At 42.7% G+C, this 26,001-nt stretch overlaps 1 long non-coding RNA gene across 4 annotated transcripts; it reads left to right on the top strand.

Annotated features, from left to right (window-relative positions):
* Positions 1-2,455: 2,455 nt before the first annotated feature.
* Positions 2,456-25,647, top strand: LOC132378385 (uncharacterized). Of its 4 annotated transcripts, XR_009507020.1 has the most exons (5): positions 2,456-2,512; positions 3,415-3,570; positions 11,288-13,225; positions 13,794-13,867; positions 24,436-25,647. It is a non-coding gene; the product is annotated as an uncharacterized LOC132378385 (long non-coding RNA). The 4 variants fall into 4 exon arrangements; XR_009507018.1 differs by lacking the exon at positions 2,456-2,512 and having other exon boundaries at positions 3,034-3,570; positions 13,083-13,225; XR_009507019.1 differs by lacking the exon at positions 2,456-2,512 and having other exon boundaries at positions 3,034-3,570.
* The last annotated feature ends 354 nt before the right edge of the window (positions 25,648-26,001 follow it).

Genomic DNA, 26,001 nt, shown 5'->3' with positions numbered 1-26,001 from the left:
CATTCCTATTAATCTGACATTAATTATTCAGAGCATGACTCTTTCAGCAGCTTGGCTCATGAGATGACTTGGACAGCCAATTAACCTACTGGGACCAGTAGAATTGTAGCAGTCTGAAGCTCTAAGTGGAAGGATACATGGGAAATAAACTGCTGAGATGACAGCTTTAATAACCTGAAGAGGTATGTAAGTTTCATGATGATGATGAAGGAAATCGGGTCATAAGCCAGTCACAACAGAATTCCAGCTCATTTGTATTTTGCAGGGCAATATGTATCATAGTGGCATGTCTCTTTTGGAGGTAGGACATGTGATTCTTACATTTCAATCCTTTACAGGAGTCAAACCTGCCCAAGAAGAGTAAAAGTTGGTAGAAGTACATGTGGGAGAGAGCCGACAATTAGGATAAAAACACACATCAGTCATTTATTTTACACATTCCTTTCGTGGATTCTGTTAGTCAGAGCATAAGAACAAGTTGGGAATTCCATGCTATTGTGAACCGTCTGATCAGATGAGGCAAATTTTCTTTCATTTTACTGCATTACCTCAGTGGCTGTGGCAAGCCGGTAACAGCAAATGTGTAGTACACAACCAGATCTTCAAATGTAGTTGTTAGCACTGACATAGCTGCTGGTTTCGATCTCACAAGTGTTCTATAATAATGTGACTGTTTTAGATTAAAGATTAAGATGAACTTTACTTTTCACATGTAGGTTGAAACATACAGTGAAATGTATCGATTGTGTCAAATCAAATCAGCAAGGTTTGTCTTCAGGAGTTGCTAAGCTTCCAGCACCACAATAGCATGTCTACAACTCACAAAACATAACCGTGCACTTTGGAAATGTGGGAAGAAATTAGAGCACCCAGAGAATCCATGCAGTCATGGGGAGTATTTACAAACTGCTTACAGAGAGCAGCGGGAATCGAACACCGATCAATAGCGTTACTACTAAAGTGATGAAGGATATTAACTGAGCATGAATTCAGCACAAGCTCCTTTCCTTCGTGAATGTGACAGCTTGAGTCAGAATTATGTAAACCAATTATGTATATTGAATAGATTATTAAAAATGTGCAAAAACAGAAGCACTGTATATTAAAAAAGTGAGGTAGTGTCTAAAGCTTCAAAGTCCATTTAGGAATTGGATGGCAGAGGGGAAAAAGCTGTTCCTGAATCGCTGAATATGTGTCTTCAGGCTTCTGTACCTCCCACCTGATGGCAACAGCAAGAAAAGTGAATGCCCTGGGTGCTGGAGGTCCTTAATAATGGACATTGCCTTTCTGACACACTGCTCCCTAAAGATGTCCTGAGTACTTTGTAGGCTAGTACCCAAGATGGAACTGACTAGATTTACAACCTTCTGCAGCTTCTGGTGCTTCTCGAACCTAGGTGCGACTCGAGTAGTAGCAGTACTCTCAATGGATATGATTAAGTATTCCTGTTCCAGCCTGTTACAGCTTGATTTGAAAGATTTCAAAGTTCGAAGTATGTATGCAGCATACAACACTAAAACTTGTCTTCCCCATTGTCACAAAACAAAGAAAAACATGGAACCAAAGAAAAATATCAAACCCCCTTCCCCTCAGGCAAAAATTCGCACAAACAGCAATAAAAAAATGAACAAAAACACAGAATATAAAACACAAAATGAAAAAGCATTTTTCAGAATTGATCAGGTTTGTTACCTAACTGAGTGCCAATGCATCTACGATCAGAGTTATGGGTTTGAAGTGACTTTAGAAAATTTCTTCAATCTACTGGCGTGATAAATTATGTAATTTATGTAACTGAATTGTTATATCCAGTCATAATTATTCAGCACTCGGGTAATTAGGGCAGCGAAAACTTTTAAAACTTCCTAGATGTTGCAGTTGGTAATTTGGGGAATCACCTGGGAATATTGCCATCATTCGTTTGTATTTTCTGCAGTTTGTGAACAACATTTTACCACCTCCTGGAAGTGGTTATCTCACCTTCTGCTTTTCTGCACTTTCAGGGACTTAACTTCTGAATTTCATGCATCAATATTTAACAAGGCTACATGACGTAAGTGGCTCATTAATGCATTGAGATCACCATAGTTACGCTGCAAGCATATTTTGACTGTGGGCTGCATTTTCCTTCTTCATCCTGTCTGATATCCACTGGAGAAAGCAGCAGAGGACCGAAACTTCGGGCAGTTAGGCCTTTTGCTCCCACTGGACAATCCATAACTTTGACCCAACCAGAAAACCTTGTCTGTGTATGCAATTGAGACCCAAGTACTAACTGGATTCTTCTGCGATCCACACAGGTGAAGGTAGAAAAGAGCTGACTTGGAGGTTTCTGACAAAAGGACTTATAGAGTAGACTCTATACAAGGAAGGCCATCAATCTTCCGTTTTAGCTTAGGTCTCCGCCTTTGCAAGGATCTCCTGGGCACGTGAAGTGACTATTGCAACTGGCATATCTTTGGAGAAATCGCTCCATCCTATTCATTGAATTTGCTCTGTGTCCATCCAAGGGGTATGTTTTAAATCACAACAAGCAATTCAATATGACCCAGCTAAACAAAGAAAGACATACAGTTTTGGGCATGTTCTGTAATATTACCTTCCAGTCCCAGTGCGCTTTATCAATGGCTTTCAAAAGATATGATTTATAGCCTCATGCAATACAGTTCACAAGAACTTAATGTTTACACAAGTTACAGATAGTTAAACAATTCATTCCTGCTGTGCCAAAATGCAAATATAAAAAAATTCCAATAGTTGAATCAGATCCAACTCTTAACAATGTTGTTTTCATTTAGCAAATTTCACAAGATGTGAACTTTTAAAACAGCAACAATTAAAGGCAGCTGCTACCATTTTGCATCTTTGCTTCTTCTTACCACAAATTCTTGAGCTCTGTTTGTTGAAGCAAAGTTTAATCATCTGCGTGGAAATCAGGCTGTGAAGGTGACATGAATAATTACCATTCTACTTCAGCTTTTTAAGTAAGAGTATTTCCCCCTTATGCAATAAGCCACAATGTTGATTGTTAAAAGCACCTGTTCGCAATAATTATTTTAGTTAGACAGTCCATGCTAAGATCTTGATCCAAATCCTGTATCTGTGGCCTGCAGAAAGGGTCGGTATTGGTTATTTTTCATTTTTGCTAAAGTAGATGAATCTGTAATGTTAACTTGAACACTCAGCCTTAGTTTAATGTAATGGAGCCACAGTATGTTCGCCTTCATTTTGGCAGCTTTCAATTCTCTGAAACCAACCACCTCATTTTTATCATATGTAATCATATGTACCTCTGTTGGGCCCTCTTCTTCTTTCTGGAACTAAGACCCAAGCAATTCCCCTCCACTAACTCATCCACTTGTGGAACTTCTTAACTTCAACAGCTTCTGTTTAGATTCCTTCCACATATTACAGATCAAAGGTGAAGCCAAAAAGACTCGCATTTGTCTGAGCTACATCTGCCGCTGGAATAGTCCATGTTCAACACCATCTCTGGCAACCCACCCACTTCGGCATTCATTCTTGCTCCTCAGGCTTAGGCGATATCAGGCTTGGGCGAGTAAGTATCTGGTAAGTTTCTTCTTTTTCTTTATTCTTCATTCCTCATCTGTTAGTACATAGTTAGTGCAGAGAGAATGGCTCCAGGGGCTGTGTTTTTTTGTGTTGGATGTGGGAATTCTGGGAGACCTCCAGCTGTCCGGATAACCACACCTGCATCATGTGCTCTGAGCTGTAGCTCTTCCAAGAACGTGTTAAGGAACTGGAGCTGCATCTTGATGACCTTCCGCTCGTACGGGAGACTGAGGAAATGATAGATAGGAGCTACAGGGAGGTAGTCATCCCCTAGGTTGCCAGAAGCAGGAAACTAGGTGAATGTCAGGAGAAGGAAGGGAAACAGGCAATGAGTGCAGAGTACCCCAGTGACCATCCTCCTCACTATCCCATTTTGTACATGGTTGAGGGGAATGACTTACCAGGGGAAACCACACTGTCTGGCGCTAAGGCTCAGGAGAGAACAGAGGTGAAGAGAACTGCATCAGTGACAGACTTCATAGTTTGAGAAATAGGGAAAGAGAGACGAGGTTCTGTGGACAGGCTAGAGACACCCAGAGAGTTTGTTGCCTCCCAGGTGCCAGGGTCAGGGATGTCTCGGATTGGCATTCTAAAGGGTGAACACCAGAAGTCTTGGTACATATTGGCACTAACAACATAGGCAGGAAAGGCGAGAAGGTCTTGAAGAGAGATTTGAGGGAGTGAGGAAGAAAGCTGAAAAACAGGACTGCCAGGGTAATTCTGGATTACTGCCTGTACCACACACCAGAGAGGGTAAGAATAGGAGGGGGGAGGGGGAAGATCTTACATAAATTTCTTGCTTCTGTATTTGCTTAGGAGACAGACACAAAGTCTGTAGAAGTGAGGTAAAGTGACATAAACTTCATGGACCCCGTACAGATTACAGAGGAGGTGTTTGCTGTCCTGAGGCAAATTAGGGTGGATACATCCCCATGGCCTGACAGAGTGTTCCCTCACACCCTGCCTTTGGATAAAACACGGAATGATTCAGGAAAGTCAGCATGATTTTGTATATGGTAGGTCATGTCTAAGTAATCTTAAAGAGTTTTTTGAGCAAGTTACCAGGAAAGTTGATAAAGGCAAGGCAGTGGATGTTGTCTAATAGGACTTTATTAAGGCATTTGACAAGACCCTGCATGGGAGTTTGGTCAGGAAGGTTCAGTCACTTGGCATTCAAGATGAGTTAGTAAATTGGATTAGACACTGGTTTTGTGGGAGAAGCCAGAGAGTGGTAGTAGATGGTTGCTGTGACTACTGGAGTGCCACACGGGTTAGTGCTGAGTCTGTTGTGGTTTGTCATCTATATTAACAATCTGGATGGTAATATGGTTAACTGAATCAGCAAATTTGCAGATGACACCAAGAATGGGGGTGTAGTGGACAGCAAAGAATGTCATTACAACTTGCAGCAGGATCTGGAATTGCTGAAAAATGGCAGATGAAAGTTAATACAGAAAAGTGTGAAGTGCACTTTGGGAGGACCAATGAGGGTAGTACTAACACAGTAAGCAGTAGGGCATGGATGAGTTCTGTAAAACACAGGGATATGGGAATATAGGTCCATAATCCATTAAAAGTGGTGTCACAGGTATATAAGGTCATAAAGAAAGCTTTTGCACACTGGCCTTCATAAACCTAAGGCTTTGTCCAGACTACATCGGATAAATCCGTAACCAAAGATTTTTCTCTTTGTTTTTACCCTCCATCCACTATAAAACGGCGTTTTTGTCCCCCGAAACTGGAGCTTTTCAGAAACGCTTTCAGGGTGGGTATTTTTGAAAACACTGCTTGGGCAAATCAATGTGAACAGGGTACCCAGAGAAATCTGAAAACACTATCAGGCGGCAGTGTACTATTTCATTGTTTTCTTGAATGCAACCTAACAATTTCAGAACAGACGGCAACGAGACTGAAGCCAGAAGAGTTAGAAATGTACTCACCAAATACTTTGACCCATAACTTACTGAATAAATAAGTATACTCACTTTGCCCTGTTTTCTGTCCTTGCTCGTATGAAGGTGGTTTACCTATTTATGCAAGTACTTCTCTGACAATAGATGTCTAACGGCCTGCTGTAACATTGTATGGAAATACAAGATAACACTGATGCACATTTAACAAGGTGCTTTATTAATGCAACAGAGTTAGTCAGTTTTTCAATTACGTTGTCAGCTGGGTCAATCTGTCCGTGAACTCCCTGTCAGTTGCCTCCGTACGCTCCAGTATTTGCTTTTTGTTTCCTTCTGTTCTCCTAAGTGAAAGCCAACAGCTGTCCGTTGTTTTAAGTTTTTCTAATCTGTAACTACACAAACGCGAACTCTTACGGCAAGATTCGACATCAAACATGTCACTTGTTTTCGGTAGATGGGGTCTTGCACATGCCCAGTAGGAGGAGATTTGCCGAAATCTCCATTTCAGTGTGGATAGCGATATTTTCAAAAATGCATAGTGTGGATGCCTATCGTTTTTACACAAAATGGCGTTATCAAAATTATCCGGTCTAGTGTGGATGTAGCCTGAGTATTGAGTACAGAAGATGGGATATTATGCACAAGATGATGGTAAGGCTTAATTTGGAGCTCTGCGTGCAGCTTTGGGTACTCAGCTTTGGGTATTGGGTACCTACCTACAGGAAAGATGTAAATAAGTTTGAAAGAGTACAGAGAAAATTTACAAGGATGCTGCAGAGAATGGAAGACCTGAGTTATAAGGAAAGATCGAATAGGTTAGGACTTTATTTCTTGGAACATAGAAGACTGAGGGGAGATTGAATAGAAGTACACACAGAATTACCAGGGGTATAGATAAGGTGAATGCAAGCAGGCTTTTTCCTCTAAGGTTTCCTCTGACACTACAACTAGAAGTTATCAGTTAGGGGTGAAAGGTGAAAAGTTTAATGGGAAGATGAGGGGAAACTTCATCACTCAGGGGGTCATGAGAGAGTGGAATGAGCTGTCAGCAAAAATAGTACATTCAAGCTCGATTTCAATGTTTGAGAGAAGTTTGGGTAGGTATATAGGGGTATGGAGCTCTATGGTCCCGGTGCCAGTTCAATGGGAGTAAGCAGTTTAAATGGCTTGGCATTGACTGGATGGGCTGAAGGCCCTGTTTCAGTGCTGTACTGTTCTACGACTCTATGATGAAATGGCGGAGCAGACCTGATGGGCCAGATGGCCTAATTCTCCTCATATACCTTTTGGTCTTATGGTCTTATTGTCTAAATCTTTTTGTTGCAAAGACTCTTGCAGAAATCAATTTCTTCACCTGGGTCAATAAGTTCTACCCTGCACTCAAAATTAATGGATCCATTTATGGCTCTTCTCTGCATTTTCCGCACCTGTTTCCATGTCCATTGACATTTTCTATAAACCCACCATATCCAAAATTACCCTGGCTACCCTGCCATCACCCTTCCTCCTGCAAGGATGCTATCCCTTTCTCCATCTCTACAGCTGCTGTACATGTGATGAAGCTTTCTGCTCCAGGACTTCCAAAATGTCTTCCTTTAATCAGCAACATGGATCCCTATCTATGTACTGTAAGTGATTTCCAAAACAGGTGCAATTCCTACAAACAGAAAAGATATACCAACAACACAGATAAGTAACCATTTGTCAGAGAAGCCAAAGTCAGAGGAATGGTTTTTAATTCACCCCATGTTTCCCCTATGTTTCTAGATATTCTTTACCCCATTCTTAATTAGGCTGAACTTTTCTCTATATTTATAAACCTTTTCTCCTCCATTTGGGTGACTTCACATGCATATAATATTTTTGCATATACTCTTTTTACACAAAAGATCTGTAAGTCTTTTGGAGCTAAATTCCTTGAGGATATAAAGCTCCCAACTTTAAACAAATGAGTTATTGATAAGTTAAGTGTTTCCATCTGGTCTGCAAGTTTCTTTGAACTTAGTCAGCAACAGGCCAAATTAAATAACCCATTGTCCTTTACTGCACTCTTGAGCAGCAAAAATTAAACCAGATGCCATGAACTACATCATACTTAACACAGACAGAGAAGCTGCTATATACAGAGCTTGTTTGCAAAGCTGTGTTTTTAACTTCAAACTGATTGCTGCTTGACATTTATATTTTAAGACCTAAAGACTGACTCCCGTTTGCAACCAGAAACTAAACAAAGAAGTATTGGGTGGAAGATTACTTGCTTCTGCTTGATCTAACAAATGGTAGCTGCTGTGCTTAGAAAGTGAACTGAGCAAACTTGCGACCCAGAAAGTGAATGTCCATCAAACCAACTGAGGTCCTCCTGCTCCTCCTTTTGCCTGGTCCTTTGCATTCAATGTTTGTAATGTGGGCTCATCTACATCAGTGAGACCAAAAGTGGGCCAAGCGACAGATTTTCAGAGGATCTGCACTCTCTGAAAATTTAATCTTGAACTTGTTTACACATTATTTGTGAAAATTTCCTACTAATAGCAAGATTAAGCAATAAGATTCCAGATTATCAACTCGGCAAGATCGCACTGGCGAACTAGAGGTATGTGCTTCCAAAACTTCTAAATATACTTCTGAACTACTCCCACTGCAATCTGCAGCCTGTAATTACCTTTTAAGTAATATACTTTTGAACAAACTTAATAAACTAGTGATTTCACAATCTTCTGAAGGATTTGGTAGACTTAACTCTCACGAATGTGGGTACAGCACCTTTAAGCAGATGGAGGCACATTAACACGATGGAGAGAGAGGGAAGCACGGAGGACTCCAAGCTAGACTGAAATGCAAGGGAATGAAACTTCCTCTACCTGTATCTTGTTAGCAAATGTACAGTTGCTGGAGACCAAGACTGAGGACCTAAGGGCAGGTTTGCTGTATTGGAGGGAAATGAGAAATTGCTGGGTTCTGTTTTTCATGGAGACATGGCTTACTCTAGACATGCTGGATGACCCAAGGACATCTTGATACACAGGAGAGGCCAGACTGCTGATTCAGAGATGGGAAAAGGTAGGGGTCTGTGTTTCATGATAAACTCTTTGTGGCACACAAGCACGGTGGGCTTTTTCCCCTGACCTGGAACATCTAATGATTAAGTTCTAGCTCTTCTACGTACCGAGACAGTTCTTCTCTGTGATCCTGACTGAAGTTTACATACTGTCAAAGGCAGATGTTAAACAGGCACTCAAAGTAGTGAATGCTTTCATCAGCAAACAATAAACAGCTTACCCTGTTGTCTTTGAAATCATTGTTGGTAAATTTAATCATGCTTGTTTGAACAAGTTTGTGTCCAATTATCATTTGCATAAAACCTGCAGTATCAGGGGTTCCAACACATTCTACCATTGCTTTACTACGATTAGGAGTACTTATCATTCCATCCCTAGACTTTGGGGAGATCTAACCACTTGGCTGTCCTTATCCAATCTGCATACAGGCAGAGGCTAAAGAGCAAGGCTGCAGAGATAAGGACAACAAAGAGTTGGTCACGAGAGGCAGAGGAGTGTCTACAGGACTGCTCCGAGTTAGTACACTGGGCTGTTTTCAAGGATGCCTCGGAACAGTCATAGACAAGTGTATCCCCACAAAATCATTCAGTCTTCCCCAACCAGATGCCCTGGATGAACCATGAGATTTGCAATCTGCTGAAGGCCGGATTGGAGGCATTCAAGTCTGGTGACTAAGTAAGATACAAGGGGTACAGGTACAATCTCCAGAAAGACATCTCATGTGCAAAGTGGCAATTCTGGACCAAATTTGAATCACTGAAGGATGCTTGACAACTGTGGAATGGCTTGAATGCTATTAACTCTGACAATATGAAACCAAGTGACTTAGGTGACACAAGACTTCTCTCCCAGATGATCTAAATGCCTTCTATGCTCACTTTGACCGTCAAAACAGGAAAGAACCTTCACAAGCTCGCACAGCCGCTGATGACCCTGTGATCTCAGTTTCTGAGGCTAATGTGAGAGCATCCTTCAGGAGGGTGAACTCATGGAAAGTATCTGGCCTAGGTGGGGTACCTAGATGAGTACGAAAGTCTTGTGCTGATCAACTGACTGGAGTGCTCACTTAAACCTCTCACTTTGCCAATCTTTGGTACCAACTGTTTCAAGCAGGTTTCAATTATATCAGTGCCTAATAAGAATGTGCTAACCTGCCTGAGTGCTATCGCCCAGTTGCACTTACATCCACTGTAATGAAGTACTTTGAGTGGTTGGTGATGAAACATATCAACAATCCCTGAGAAGTGATTTGGATCCAGTCCAATTTGCCCACCATCACAACTTGTCCACAGCAGATGCCGTTTCACTGTCTCTTCATTCATCCCTGGAACATTTGGACAGTGAAGATTCATACATCAGGATTCTCTTCTTCAGCTACAGCTCAGCATACAATACTATCATACCCTCAAAAGTAACCAGTAAGTTTCAAGACCTTGGCTACACTAGATCATTGTGCAACTCAATTCTGGATTTCCTCACTTGCAGACCTCAGTCAGTTCAGATTGGCAAAAACATCTCCTCCATAATCTCCATCAGATGCACAGATGCATCGCAAGGCTGTGTGCTTATCGCCCTGTTCAACTCGCTTTATACTTATGACTGTGAAGCTAAGCAAATATGCCATATTTAAGTTTGCTGACGACACCACTGTTGGTCGAATCAAAGATGGTGATGAATCAAAATATTGGAGGGAGACTGAAAATCTGGCTGAGTGGTGCCACAGCAACAATTTCTCACTCAATGTCAGTAAGACCAAAGGTCTACTTATTTATTTCAGTGGGAGGGAACCCAAGGTCCATGAGCCAGTGTTCATTGGGGAATCAGAGGTGGAGACGGTAAGCAACATTAAATTTCTCAGTGTCATCATTTCAGGCAGTCTGGCCTGGGCTCAGCACATAAGTGCTATTATGAAGGAAGCATGGCAATGTCTCTGCTTCCTTAAAATTTGTGAAGATTCAGCAGGGTATCTTTAGCTGTGACAAACTTCTATAGATGTATAGTGGAGAGGGTATTGATTGGTTACATCATGGCTGTGTATGGAAACACTGATGCCCTTGAACAGAAAATCCTACAGAAAGTAATGGATATGTCCCTATCCATCACATGGAAAGCCCACCCCACCATTGAGCACATCTACAAGATGCACTTTCACAGGAAAGCAGCATCCATTATCAAGCACCACCACCATCTAGGGCATGCCCTCTTCTCGCTTCTGCTATCAGGGAAAAGGTACAGGTGCTTCAGGAGAAACAGCACCAGGTTCATGAGCCAATGTTTCCCCTCAACCAACAGGCTCTTGAACCAGTTGCAGTACCTTCCCTCAATTTCACTCACCTCATCGTGGTACTGTTCCAATAACCTATTGACTCATTCACCTCATATTCTCAAAATTTATTGCTTATTTATTTATTATCATTTACTTTTTCTTTCTTTTTGTATTTGCAAAGTTTGTTGTCTCTTGTATATTGGTTGTTTGCCCTGCTGAGTGTGGTCTTTCATTGATTCAGTTGTGTTTCTTGGATCTACTGTGCAAGTCTGCAAGAAAATGAATCTCAGGGTTGTATGTACTTTGATAATAAATTTACTTTGAACTTTGAACTCAATAACAATATTCAATATTGACCGATTGGTGTCTGCAAAACTACATTTGAGTTCTGAAATAATAATCTACTTCAATCTTCCTTCTATATGTAGGAAAATTTCTGTTGTTGCTTCTGCCTTATTAATATTAAAATGCATGCATTTCAGTCTAAATGCGTTGACCTCCAGTAGAATTGCTTCTTTTCTCAAAGTAAAGGAATGGGCTGCCAATTAAAGTAAGTTTTCAGCTTCTTGCTTTTATTTTAATTAAATTAATTAATTTACAAACGTGTGTATTTAGAGATGCAGTGCAGAACAGTCCTTATGGCCTAATGAGATGCACCGCCCAGCAAACCAGCTATTTAACTCTAGCCTAATCACTGGGCAATTTTCATTGACAAATTACCTTACTAAGCATTATGTCTTTGGACTGTGGGAGGGAATCCGAGCACCCAGAGGAAACCCAGGCAATCATGGGAGAATGTACAAACTCTTTTTTACGGATGACACAGGAATTGAACTCAGATCTCCGGAATGCCCCAGGGTGCAATAGCATTACACTAACTACAGGCTACACTACACTACACTACACTAACTATGTAGGTATGAGAGCAGGTAACTTCATCAACCCCTCCTCCATCCACACACCTTCCCCTTCATCTGGACTCACCTATCGCTGGACGGCTTGTACACCTTCCTCACCTCCCCAAAAATCTTCTTATTCTGGCTTCTGTCCCTTACCTTTCCAGTTTAGATGATGGGTCTCAGCCTAAAATCTTTATTCCCTGTCATAAATATTGCCTAACTTCCCGAGCTCTTCCAGGATAGTGTGTTGCACGAGGTTTACAGCATCTGCAGAATCTCATACTTATAATTAAAGTAAGTCCCTTTATTCCTTTTTGTGCTATTGATTGAAATCCTGAATTTATATTTATTGTCTGGATGCACATAGATGGACAAGATCACCATCCATTTGAAGGATGGACTAAATGCTCACACTTAGCCTAAGAATATTTAGTGTATTGACTGTCTTACATTAAAAACAAGACCAATGTTCTTGATTATTGGGCACATTCTCTGCTATGTATGACGATTACCCTCTGCTACAAGATCTCGGATCATTTAAACTGACAGCTAGAAAATAGAACAGTACAGGTCCTTCGATGCACAATGTTGTGCCAAGCCTTTAAACTACTCTAAGATCAATCTAATCCTTCCCTCCCCCAACACCGTCCGCTCTTCTTTCATCCACATGCTTATCTAAAAGTCTCTTAAACATCCCTAATATATCTGCCTCTATTACCAGCTCACCAGTGTGTTCCACACACCCAGCACTCTGTGTGAAAAATCCTACATCAGACACCTCCCCCCCCCCATAGCTTCTCTCAACACCTTAAAGTTATGCCCCCTCTTATTAGCCATTTCTGACCTGGTGTCCAACCTATCTCTGTCTCTTACCCCATCTACATTTGAAATGTCATTGTCAACAGTGAACTATAGATAAAAATAACTTGGTTTTGTTTATACCCAAATGCACTTGATCACCCATGGTACCTTGTTAGAAACATTTCAGATACACAATAGCGCGAATGATTATGTTTAATTATCATCAAAGCAAGCAACTACGACAGCTGGCCAGTGTCTGTTTGCCTGATGCATTGAGTATGTTTTTGCCCTTTAGGGACACACACTCGAGTACAGAGACTTTATGTGAATGGTGATGATCAGTTAATTAGGGAACAGCTGAAGTACGGTATATAACTGAAGCTGTTAAAATATTGCAACATCTACTCAGCCTCTGAAGCTCTATTTCCAGAGGACCACAGAGTAGAGGTGGAGCGGCAATATTAAAGAGCAACTGACCTTAATCCTTGATTGCAAGGTTGTTGTTCCTCTCCGTGCTTTTGGTGCATCATGTGGCAGTCTTGCTTTTTCTTTTACATTTGTCTCTCTTTTTTACTAGCTCAACCCAGCATGGATGGAAAGCATGCGAGGAGCTGGCCAGGTTCAAAGCCGGCACCACTCACCTCGAAGTCTGGCGCGGATGCCATTACACCACTGGCCAGCTAATGATTGCAGGGAGGCACCTGAATGTTTAGCGTGCAGGTAAGAAACCAACTCTGAGTAAACAGAATACATGCTCTCATTTAATGAAACTTCAGCCTACAAGCACTGCTGTGAAAAATACATGATGCCAGACTTGAAAATGTCAAGCCAAGCTTAATGGAACAGGATAGTTAAAGGAGTTCTAATTAAAGTGCTCAAAAATTAGGTCTATTCTCAAATTCTATGAAACCCTGTCATAACCAGCACGATTACAGGCATCTGCAGCTTCCAAAGCCAGTGAATTTCATATTCTCTCAGTGACTTGTGTTGCTTTTAATTGAGTGAGTTTAAGTTTCAAAATTATGTCCTTTGTTCAAAGTACCTCACTTAGAGGGAAGAATCATTGAATGAAAAATCCTGTTGCAAGGAGCTATATTTTCAAGTAGTGTATAGAAGAATGTTATCTCAAAGCTGATCGCTAAATGTGGTAAGGTGCATTGTGTGTGTGAGGTTGGCACAATTCTGTAATTTGCAGTGCAACTCCAATCTGTGGCTCTCCGCATACCAAGTGTACTATGATTGACAGATGGTATGGATTTGGATTGTGATAGTGATTCTTTTTTGGAAGGTGAAGACAGTTACTTGAAGTGCCAATTCCTGAAAAGCTATCCAAGAACCTGGCAGGAAGGAATCTTTCAAAAGGTATCAGTCTTCATTAATTTCCAGTTTCCTTTCACCCTCAGGATGGGGGAGAGACCCAAAAGGTCCACAGCCCTAATCACTTTGATGTTTTGTGTCCTGTCCAGTTGGTCAATCACTCAGTAGAGAAAGAAAGAAAAACACTAGAGAACTTAACTGGACTTCTGCAACCCTGCAGTTTCCCAGATCCCCTTTCCCTTCCAGCACATCTGCATTGTGACCCCTCCCCCATCAAACCAAAGAGGACGTTCTCCCTACTTGCAAGCCCCACCCAAATGACAAATTGCAACAATGGACAACTTAGCATTTCTGTGCAACACATAAAATGCTGGAGGATCTCAGCCGTTCAGGCAGCACCTATGGAGGGGAATAAATAGTCAACAGTTCAGGGTGAGACCCTTCTTCAAACGTCTGTTCATTATTTTTATCTTATTATTCATTATATTTTGCCTGTGCTGGCCAATTACACCAATGTGACCAATTAACCTACCAACCTGCCTGTATGCCTTTGGACTGTGTGAGGAAAATGGAGCCCCCTGAGGAAACTCAAGCAGTCGCAAGGAGAATGCACAAACAGCAGCGGGAATTGAACAGATCAATTTCTTTGCTGCACAGTATTTTGCCCTCTTCTCCTCCACTTTATTTGGAGATGTCAGCTCCTTGACCTATAGAGTTCAACCATTCAATAACAGTGGATGCATATTCAAAATTAATGCAAGAAAGTTTCTGGTATTCCCTGGACACATTTATAAACTAGGTTTTAAAGAGTTAATGATTAATACAGTTAAGATGATCGAGAAACTCTTTCTCAGATTCTGGATATACTTCTGTTATTTTTGTGTTAGACGAAAACATAAAACTAATCAAAAGAAAAATATGGGGAGACAGGGATAATCATGTACTCTTTGATATTACTTTTAAGTGAGGCAAGTACAAGTAACATGGTGTAATGACGTATGTTTCTCATGTACTTTTACATAATGAATAATGTAAATGAAAAATGCTTGATCAAATAATATATTTACAATGTTACTGAAATATTAAATACATAACACTCCTCCCTGATTAACTATAAACCCCAATCAATATAGATGCATCTCAATTTATATACTACATAATACAACTGCTATATATACATCCACAGCATAGTAGATTTTAAATTGTCTCATTGAGGCCTAAGGATTCAATTACTGTGGAGGATTTCATGTGGGACAATGTCTTGCCCAATAGGGGGTGTGGAGCTGGTCACTCTGCTTGGCTGTACAACAATCTCAGGTTCTGGGGACTCTCCATGGTGGTTGTAGGAGTTGCATCTGGCACTGCAGAGAAAGACGCCGGGTAAACCTTTCCACCATTTGTAGCTGCGGAATATGGTGCAGATGTGATATATCTTATTCCGTTCATTTTTAAGAATGACCAAAACTGTTGTGCTGCAAACTGTGGTCTGCTGTCATTGACTGGATGTGCTGGAACACCATTCTTTGAGAAGAGGCTGTGTGCGAGTCTGCAGTGGAGACTATGGGGAACATTTCTGGCCTCTGTTGCAGCATCCACTACTACCAAGAAATTTGTGCCCATGAATGGTCTGGCAAAATTCACATGCATCCTCTGTCAGTGATGGAGAAGCCACAGCTCTTAACATCTTCTGGATGTGTTGACATCCTGAACAGTACATGGAAACCTGCTTGATCTGCTGTTCTATCCCAGACCACCAGACAAAGCTTCGAGCTAATGCTTTCATTTTAAGCACACCTAGATGACCTGCTTGTAGCTCCTCCAACACTTTACCTTTCAGCGTGGAGAGTACAACTACTCTCAATCCCCATGTAGGACAACCACCATCAAGGGCAAGTTCATCCTGGCGCAGGTACAAATGGGGGAACTTGAATTCCTGCTGCACACTCCAGCCATTTTGGGAGACCAGAGATAGTGTGTGGTCTTTTGTGGTCTCCCTTTGGATCATCTCTGCCATAATAGTGTGACCTTTGATATGCATTAGGGAGAATATGCGATTAGAAGTGTCCTCTTTTACAATTTTTTTAGGTATTTCCATTTCCAATGGTAACTGGGACAATCCAACAGCATTTCAATGATTAGTCGTCTGCTTAATGATCAGTAATGAGGGTAAACTCTCTCCCATGCAAGTATTGGTTGAAAGATTTTACACATCAAACTAGAGTCAGGGTCCCTCTGTCAATCTATGCATAGTCTTTCTCTGCAGGAGTAAGAGAAGGTGATGAGGTGTTCACTTCTACCACTCAGAACATGTGATGTGATTGCACCTATACTATAAGTTGAGACGTCATGGCCAAGATTCACTGGACAATATGCATCATAAAGTGTGATACAGTGTTTGATGTCACCATTTTCTTTATCTTTTGGAATGCCACCATTTGTCCGTTGCCATTTCCTCCCAACCTCTGTTAATGAGTTCAAGGGGTGGAGCACAGTAGCAAGATTTAGCAGCTACTGTACCTGTTATATTAATATACAAACAATAAAACCATCCTTTGGCCTTGGGGTATCCACCACTTCTTGAATTTTCTCAGGATACCTGTGCAATCTTTGTGTATCAATGGTGTGACCATAGTAAGCGCTGCTTGGGTTAAAGAATTCAAATTTGTTGTGTCATGCTCTGAGCCCATAATCCTCCAATCCTTTTAAAACTGTCTTAAGACTTTAGAGATATTCCTTGTCATTGCTACTGGTAACAATGATGTCATCCAGGTAATACTGAGTGCCTGAGCAGCCTTGCAGCACCTGGTCTAAAGCTTTCTGCTGGAATGCAGGTGCAGATGCTACTCCAAGAATAAGCCTATTATAGCAATAGTGCTCTTTGTGAGTGTTTGTGGTGAGAAACACTTTGGACTCTTTCCCATCGCCATCTGTAGGTAAGCCTCAGGCAATTCCACTTTGCTGAAGTGGTAAGTTTGCAATGACATCCTCTACCCCGGACAGAGGGTATTGATCTGCTTTCAGAACTGGGTTGATGGTGAATTCAAATCCTGACCGGCCCATTGTTCTTGGCTTCTGGGACCATTGGCTTTGCTCATGGGCTCCACTCAATCTTGGAAAGAGTCCTTTCAGCACCTACGCACTCTAGCTGCCTGGCTGCTTTATTATAGATGGTAAAAGGAAGTGGGCGGGCTTCGGAAAACATGGGTGTGACATTTTCATTTAGCACTATTTTATCCCAAACATGTTTGAGTTTACTAATGGCATCCATGAACATGGCAGTGGCATTACCCGTACCTTTTTGAATTTGTTTTCAGTTGACTCTTTCAGGGGATGTGACACACAAATGGTGGGTGAATCTCCAATTAAGTTGTTATTGTCTCAGTTAATGACAGTCCCACAATGCTTACCTTCCTGTTTTTACTGGAAACAAGTCCAAAACACTTGTTGGCTGTTGTATTTCACTGTTACATATGTCATTCCCACAGGAATTAAGTTTTACGTTGGATATCTGCAGGCTTCAGTTTAGTATATTTGAAAAGCTGTTCAAACTCATTTTGTGGAATGACTGAAACAGCCAAGCTGGTATCCATTTCCTTTTAATTAATTTACCATCCTCTTCTGGTGTAAATCAGATTGCTAGTCTATTGTTAGTTTTCACATTGTGAATCTTAAGGCTGCTGAGTTCTGTGTAACTCTAATCATTATCAGAGTTTTCATTAACAGCATGCAGATTAGTGCTCTTTTAAAGTCTGCAATATGACCATTATCACTTCCCTGTGCAGTCCATAAATTTTTTTCTGGCTGACCTGCTCTTTATATGTGTCCTTCCTTGAAGCATTTTCTGCAAGTTTTTCTCTTAAGCTTGCATTGGTATGGTGTCTGTGAGCCCCTGCCACAATGGTAAAACAAATCGTTCGGCCAAACCATCTTCTACTTGGAGTTTACAATTTTGTTTCACACATGAAACCTAAAGTGTTTCAAAACTCCATCGATTTACCCAGGCTTCGTCAGCTTCCAGCCCCACTCCAAGTCCACTCCTTTCTGGTGACTTCTCTCTCCATCTCTCGCCGAACAGAGGACCCAGATTGTCAGGTACACAGCACGAAAACACACTCCTCTCATTGGACGGCTCACATTCCAAAGCACCCATTAACTCTAACCATAACCCAAACACTGCTGCTACAGAAAGACCATTACATCAGCAGGGAAACCTTTCCCCGGGTGTTACACTCTCCCCCCGCCAAATTTAGACATGTGCTCATGACATTGAGATAATTTACCAGCAATTCATGCAACCCAGGTGTAAAAGGCAGTGATATAGCTCCCCAAGGCGATTGATACCACATCTGTTCCCCCGGTGCTACATAGGCCAGCCTATCCAGTGGTCTCCTGAACCTTTGAGAACTCTGTACCCCCTCATCTACTTCTTCAGGTTCTGACACTACTCACGATACTTCTGGTCTTCCTGGCGAGGCCTCCCCATGTCTATCACTTGTGTCCTCTGTCCATTGGCTGAGCCCCGCTTCATCCCTTACAGGGTCCCCGGCTGTCCACAGATAGACCCCCCTCCCCCCGATTTCACCTGACTCTGTGTGAACCTCTTCCTCAATCAGTGGGGAGTTAGCAAAAGGCAGCATATGCCACAACCCCATTTCCTCACCCTGTAGCCTATTCAGGGGCAGGGGCTAGTCTAATCTCTCCTGCTGTTGGTCCTTCAGTCACCCCATGTCGCTGCAGAATCCTCTTTCTAGGTGTAGGCTACAGGTCAGGCTCTGGGTCAACCTGCACCTCTGATGAAGGTGGTTCTGATGGAGAATCTCGACAGGCCCATTCCTACCCTCTGGTTTGCATCTTACTCTCCACCCAGCAGTCAGCCAATTTATGCTTCCCAGGCTTCCTTCTGAGGACTCGGTCTCCTGGCATGAGTTGGGAGAACCTAACCTTATGATCATACCTTCTCTTATTTCCTTGATTCTGCTTGGCAGCTGTGACCTCAGCTAATTCATAAGCTTTTCTCAGCTCCCTTTTCATATCAGACACATACTTCAGATAAGTCTTCGATGGTAGGTCTTCCTAGTCAGTCCCAAAACAAAGGTCGATGGGCAACCTCGTCTCATGTCCAAACATCAGATAATATGGCGAGTACCCGATAGCTTCATTGTGGGTAACTTCCCCAAGGGAGGGTAACCACACAGAAGATGATTTAAAGGGTGACTCATTCTCGCATAGCCCTTCACGAATCTCCAGTAGTACCCACAGAACCCAAGGAACAAGCGCACAGTGCCCACAGTCTGGGGCCTTGGCCATGTGGTCACCACCTCTATCTTAGACAGATCCACAGCTACTCCATCCCATGAGACTATGTGCCCAACATAGCTGACAGACATCTTGTGGGACTGGCACTTGTCCAGGGAAAGTTTTAACTCTTCAGTTTTCAAGCAGCCCAGCACCTTCAGGAGCCTCACTTCATGTTCCTCCAAGGTGGAGGAACACTATGAGGTCATCCAGATACACAAATACCTCAACAAGTTCAACACATACAAACAAGCTGGATGAACTCAGCAAGTTGGACAGCATCTGTTGAAATGAGCAGTCAATGTTTCGGGCCGAGACCCTTCGTCTGGACTGAAGAAAGATGGGGCAGGGGCCCTATAAAGAAGGTGAGGGGAGGAGGAAGGTGCAGGTGAAAAAACAATCAGAGGAAAGATCAAGTGGTGGGGGAGGGGGAGCAGGGAGGGGATAGGCAGGAGAGGTGAAGAAGGAATGTAAAAGGAAAGCACTATGGGTAGTAGAAGAAGGCAGAATCATGAGAGAGGTGATAGGCAGCTAGAAGAGGAGGCAGAGTGAAAGTGGGGTGGAGGAAGAGAGAAGGAGGGGATACTGGAAATTGGAGAATTCGATGTTCATATCAAGAGGCTGGAGACTACCCAGAGTGTATATGAGGTGTTGAAACCATCTGATTCTGCCTTCTTCTACTACCCATAGTGCTTTTCCCTTACATTCCTTCTTCACCTCTCCTGCCTATCCCCTCCCTGCTCCCCCTCCCCCACCCCTTGATCTTTCCTCTGAGTGGTTTTTCACCTGCACCTCCCCCCTCCCCTCACCTTCTTTATAGGGCCCCTGCCCCCTCCTTCTTCAGTCCTGACGAAGGATCTTGGCCCGAAACGTCGACTGCTCATTTCAACAGATGCTGCCCGACCTGCTGAGTTCATCCAGCTTGTTTGTACGTGTTGATTTGACCACAGCATCTGCAGTGTACTTTGTGTTTCCTCAACGTTCATATCCCTCACCGGTTCATATCCGCCACCATTTTCTCCATGACCTGCTGGAAGTTTGCAGGTTTTCCTGACATGCCCTGTGGCATCCTCTCAAACTGTAAGAATCCAGAGGACATACAAATGCCATTTTCTCTTTGTCAGCCTCACTCATGGCGATCTGGTAATATCCACTCTGCACATCCAGCACATAAACCACTTCGACCACTCAGACAGCCCAGCGTGCCTTCGATCCTTGGGACTGTACGCTGATCAGTGACGCTATACCTGTTCAGAGTCCTATAGTCCACACACATCTGTACCTTCCCATTCTTCTTCCTGGCCATTGTACAGGGGACGCACAAGGGCTCCTGAACTCCTAGATTCCTTTAATTTACTCAAATGCTGCCGAAAGTCTTCTATTTCTGCAGGGGCCAGTCGCCGCGAACTCGCTCTGAACGAGGTGTCCTCAGTCACTCTGATAGTGTGATGAGTGCTCTTGGAACAACCCACATCAAACTCATCACTGGGAAAAGAGGCATCCTCCGCTTGAAGGTGACCTCCCTCTTTGCAGTGTTCCTGACATTCACTGCCATGCTGTACGCCTGTACAACCGAGGGCTTCTGCAGCTCGGGCCTCACCAGTACCTCAGCAGGTAATCCCAACTCCTCCTCATGGTCTTCCGGAGCGCCCTCTAAGAGGGCCTCGCCCACAGGCATTCTGGGAAATTTGGAAGTTTCCATCGCTCTCGCTACTTCCCCAGGCTGTAACATGTTTGGCTTTGATTGGGTGAACCGCACAGTCCCTAGTCTAAACTTGTTATCCAGTACAATGCAGCGTTGAACTTCCTCAAAAGCAGCTCGAAATGGACAATGTCCTCAGAAAGCTCTCTCCAGCTTTCTCCTTGCAGACTCCCATGAGCCTCTGTACAAGAGGTGTGTTGATCCCCACCAGAATTGAAACACCGTCCTTCTCAACAGGGTCCAGACAAACCAGCACTAATGCCTCCAGGACCTCAGACACTCCCACACTGGCCTCTGAAAACTCCAGCTTCACTGACAAATAGCCATCATATGGTTAATCACCCACACTATGACCCCAGAACTCTGATGCACTGAGTGGCAGCAATGGTAAATGTGTTAGATACCTGCAGCAAAGTGACCTGTGACCCAGTGTTGAGTATGGCTCTAGCATAAATACCCTCTATCCATAGCAATACACTGGAGCTCGTCCCCACTAAGTCTTTAGGAATAGGGTTTTTCACTTTTGAGGGTTCCTTGGTATATTGCTGGGGATATGTTCCCCCTGAGACACCAAGCCATTTCCTGACTGGGTCTCCTCTAAGTTTCCCGATGTCTCTCTCTGTTTAGGTACCCGGGGGCTTGCTCTCCGAGAGATTTCCTATTGTTTACACTCCTGCCTGAAGTGTCCCTCTTCCCCACAGTTATAATAGACAATGCCGGTCTCGCGGGACCCTGTGTAGTCCATCCCCACCTCTCTATCAGTTCCATTGTATGGGGGCGTGGGGGTACACCCGCTGTTAACGACTGGGACATCCCAGTTCTCAACTCTGCCATGATCTCCTCTACCACTCCCTGGATTGGGCTGTCCGTGGTCACTGCAACACAAGGGGCTACTACCAAGGACTGTACCCTGCTGAAGGTGCCCTCCTGCAACTCCGACGCACTCTCCTCCTCCCATAATTCTCTGATCAGCTCAACAAACGAGGTGGGGGGGGGAGTGCAACTTATGAGATGGTCAAGGACTCCAGGCGATCAGGTCCTGGGACTGGGTGCCTTTTGGTACTTGATCCACTCTTAACTGACCCAACTCAGCCACCTGAATGGCCCCTCTGAACCACAAGCAATTCAGCTGCCTCTCTAGCCGAAAGATGTAGGCAGAAATCTTCTCCTCCTTCTCCCGACGCATGTTCCGAAACACCGTCATGAGCTCCATTGGGCTCTCTGTCATGTCAAACGCATTTTCCAGTGCTCGCATGTTGGCTGCAGCAGTGGCACGGGGTTCTGTGACCTCATGGCTCTCACCATGTCAGCAGCCCAGCCACTCAAACTCTCAACCAATCTCTGTCTCTTTACATCATCAGAGCACTGCCAATCATCTAACAACTGAGAGGTCTGCTCCGCCCAGGTCTTATACTCCTCTTCCCCCTCAGAAGTAGGCTTCATTCTAGAGAATATTCTTAGCCTCTGATAACTAGGAGCCTCTGCCTGTGCACTAGGCTGTTTATTCACCAGAGAGGTAAGGGCTGATACCAACTCAGAAGTCTCATTCTTCACTGGGGGACGGGGACTCATTAGACATTCCAAATCTGACCACTCCTTCCCTTCAGTCCTCAGAAGCGAGACAACCATGCCTTTTACATCTCTGCCTCCCAGCTATGGGAGACATGACTTGATTTGGCCTGCTCCGCTACACTCTCCACCCCCAGAAAGTATGGACAGCCCATGGCTCCTCCTCTCCTGGGGCATCGATAGTACCTGGCAGTTCCACTGCCATTACGTCATTGCTAGTCTGAACTAAGACAAAGTCTGTGCCCTCCATTCTATCAAACCTCTGCCCCACAAATGTAACTTTGCCGACAGCTTTGACAGTACTTAGAAGTCAAATCAGGAGTATGAATATCTACCCCACTCAACATGCATGCATTCGTTACCAGTCATCTCGTGGATGCACGCCGCTGCTCAACAGACACACAACCCACTGGGTCAAGGCTCAGGGCAATCACACAGCATCCAACGAAATCCCCCCACACAATGAAGACGCAAGCCAAGGCATAGCTGATTCAAAGGATGGGTCATACTGGTGTGTTGCAAAGCCGAAATGCAACGTGTTCAAGAGATTGTCGCAGATGGTGTTGGTATCACTGTCACCACTGGGGTGAACAATTTGGAGAAGAGTCGATGTGGAAGAGTTTTGATGCCCATCCACCCATCCTGGGTGCAAGGCTGGTTTTCTCCAAGCGCCGAGCAGATTTGGCAAGATCGAGAAGAGCTTTGGGCTGTGCAGCCTGGGTGTGTTGCTGTGCTGGGGTCCAGCGAGGCAGTGAGGCAGCACCTTAGCACTTGGACAATTTAAACAGATCGACCAGAAAACCCAAGTGTCACGACTGGAGGCGAGGGTCAGTCTGACTTCGCTCACTCTCCTTCAATGTTCATTTCTCTCCCTGCGGCACCAGTGGCTGCCGTCTCTGGGAGCTTTGTAGTGCTTTTGTCCTGCTGATATGATGGACTGAGATTGAGCCTTGGGCCTAGTTCGGCCTAAGGACTCAGTCTGGCTCAGAATGCTGTTATTTGCTTCTATTGTATGCATGATATGTGATCTGTTTCCCTCTTTCTTTGCGCTGTTCTGTGGTCTTTCTTTTTTAAAATTGGTTTCTTGCTTTGTGGCTGCCTATAAGCAAATGAATCTCTAGGTGTATAATTTATACATTCTTTGATAATAGATGTACTTGGATTCTTCAATCATAAACAAAAAAATACTGAGTAAGCAACTCTTTTGAAAAAATTTGCTGTCTAGTGTCATTTGGGATTTTTAAAAAACTTAATTAGTAATCCAGCAATTAAAGTAAATGTTATATCAATGTGGTAAACTATGTATACCTGTCTGGACACACCCCTCTGCTGTCTGCTCCTGTGGCTCCTCCCACAGATCCCTGGATAAAGGCGATTGGGGCAATGCTCCTCCCTCAGTCTTCGACATGGTCGTGCTCCCTTTCTCGCTGTTAATAAAAGCCTCCAGTCTCTACTTATTCAATTCCAGTCTCCTAGAGTTATTGATGGTACATCAATCAGAGCAATGTATTTATTTAAAAAATTGTTTGATAATTTTTCGTGAGTTAAGCAATGGCTGCCTTTATAATTAAATGTGGATGCTTTGCACAATGTAGCCCAGAGGTCTTAGAATAGATTTGATTATGTCTTCATAAATGATGATTTTGGAAAGATAAGTCATTATAATTAAATGCTGCCACAAGGCTATTAACATTTGATGTTGCAGGAGAACATTAAGAGATAAAAACTGGAGGTTTATTGGTCTCTAAATTGCCCTGAGTGTAGGGGATGGTAGATTCCAGGAGGAGTTGGAGGGAATGTGGGAGAATATGAGATAAATGTTTTGGGATAGAATCAGAGTTAAAATGGGTATTGGATGGGCAACCTAGATTCAGTGGACCAAAACTTATGTTTCTGTCCCTTCTCTTATGTTTGCAAAGAAAAAGCATTTCAGGATGTATATTGTATACATTTCTCTCACATTAAATTGGACCTTTGAACCTTTGAACTTTTAAATTCATGTGCAAGATGATGGATCTTAAGCATTGACCTGTTTCTTTTTCTGTAGATGCTGCCTGAAAATTCATCAAATTACAAGACATATAAAGAGTATGCTGAGCAAACAAATACAAATAGACTGTACAGGGAAGCGATAATGATAACAAGTCATATGGCAGATTTAGACAGAGCACCAATTTCGGATTTCCAGCATCTGAAGCTTTTGGACTCCAAAGAGAACAACTGGTCAAAATGTACTTCCTCAGAAGCAGACATTAATTTCTATAAAATGGTTAACGTTACTCAATCTAAAATGTTACTTGCTAAAAGTAACCTAATTTGCATTTCTGAATGTCAAAATGCTTTTATATCCTGAAATCTGATGCCTTCCAAAGGGAAGCAGGAGTGTGACAGTCACTGTTGGCACAAAGGCCTGTACTGACTGATAAAATAATTTACATTTCGATAATTCAATGTTAGCTGATTCCACAAACTCTCTCGGGTAAACTGACCCTTGCAGAAAAATAATTTTCTGTGGACAAGTTTCAAATATGCCAATACCAAGAGTCCTACCATCTGATACAGATGACCAAAAAAGCCTTTCAAATGCATTCTTGTCTAGACTGCCCTTAAGACAATCGTTTTTTCGTAAAGTAGCAAAGACAATAAAATATAGTTAAAAAATAGGAAACAATGAAAAATATACACTTAAGTTCTGTTGTGCTAGATAGCTGTAGGGCCACATTGACTGTCTTATAGTCTCACTGACTTACACTTGACTGATAGGCACCCTGAAGCGAGACAGAGACATTAACAGCTACTGACCTATTTATTTGCTCAGCTGTACTGAACTGCTTGCCATGGGAGGCTAAGAAAGTGAAGACAAATATAATCATCATGAAACATTTATCACCGGCTAAATTATTTTTGCTGTTAAGTTACTAAGTTGCATTGCATAGAAATTAGATATTTATATGCTTCAATGGAACATTAAGTCATGCACTACTATTAAAGCTATGTTATTAAATAATTTTATTAATTCCTCGGCAAACCAACAATAATGATTTCATTGGATCAGCCCTCATTGTTTGGACAGCACATTTTGTAGTCATTTTTATGAAGATATTAGCTGACATCCATATCAGCCTCCAGCAGAGAGGGTTTAAGTATAGTCTCCAAGATGAAATATACTGGGGTCTCAAGAGGACAGATTTGCTTTGTGTCATTACTTGGTCACTAACAGAACTTCAAATTTTAAAAGGGAGCACTCATGTAGAACACTTTGTCCACAGCACCTAATGCAGGTTAACTCTTGGTATATATACATAACTAATATGACGTAACAATACATGGCACATGTATGCATTTACTCTCCTTGTGCAGTTGATCAAACTCTGGCATCCTGTCCAATACTGATATGTTTACGTCTTAGGAAAATAATCAAATATCTTTCTCACAATATCAACTGAAGTGTGCTAAAGCTGAAATACCTGATCAATTATGGAAGGGTTAGGATCACCTGGCCTAGTTGCACATTTTAACTTGATGCTTGCTCTGTTTTAGTTATTTCTTCATACATTTTTTACTATGACAATGTCAAACTTACAGTTTCTACCTGGTCAAGTATCAGAGACAA

This window comes from Hypanus sabinus, chromosome 20 (genome assembly GCF_030144855.1).
Source record: "Hypanus sabinus isolate sHypSab1 chromosome 20, sHypSab1.hap1, whole genome shotgun sequence".
NCBI lineage: Eukaryota > Metazoa > Chordata > Chondrichthyes > Myliobatiformes > Dasyatidae > Hypanus > Hypanus sabinus.
Note: the sequence above shows the minus strand (reverse complement) of the source record. Positions and strands in the feature narration are given on the sequence as shown.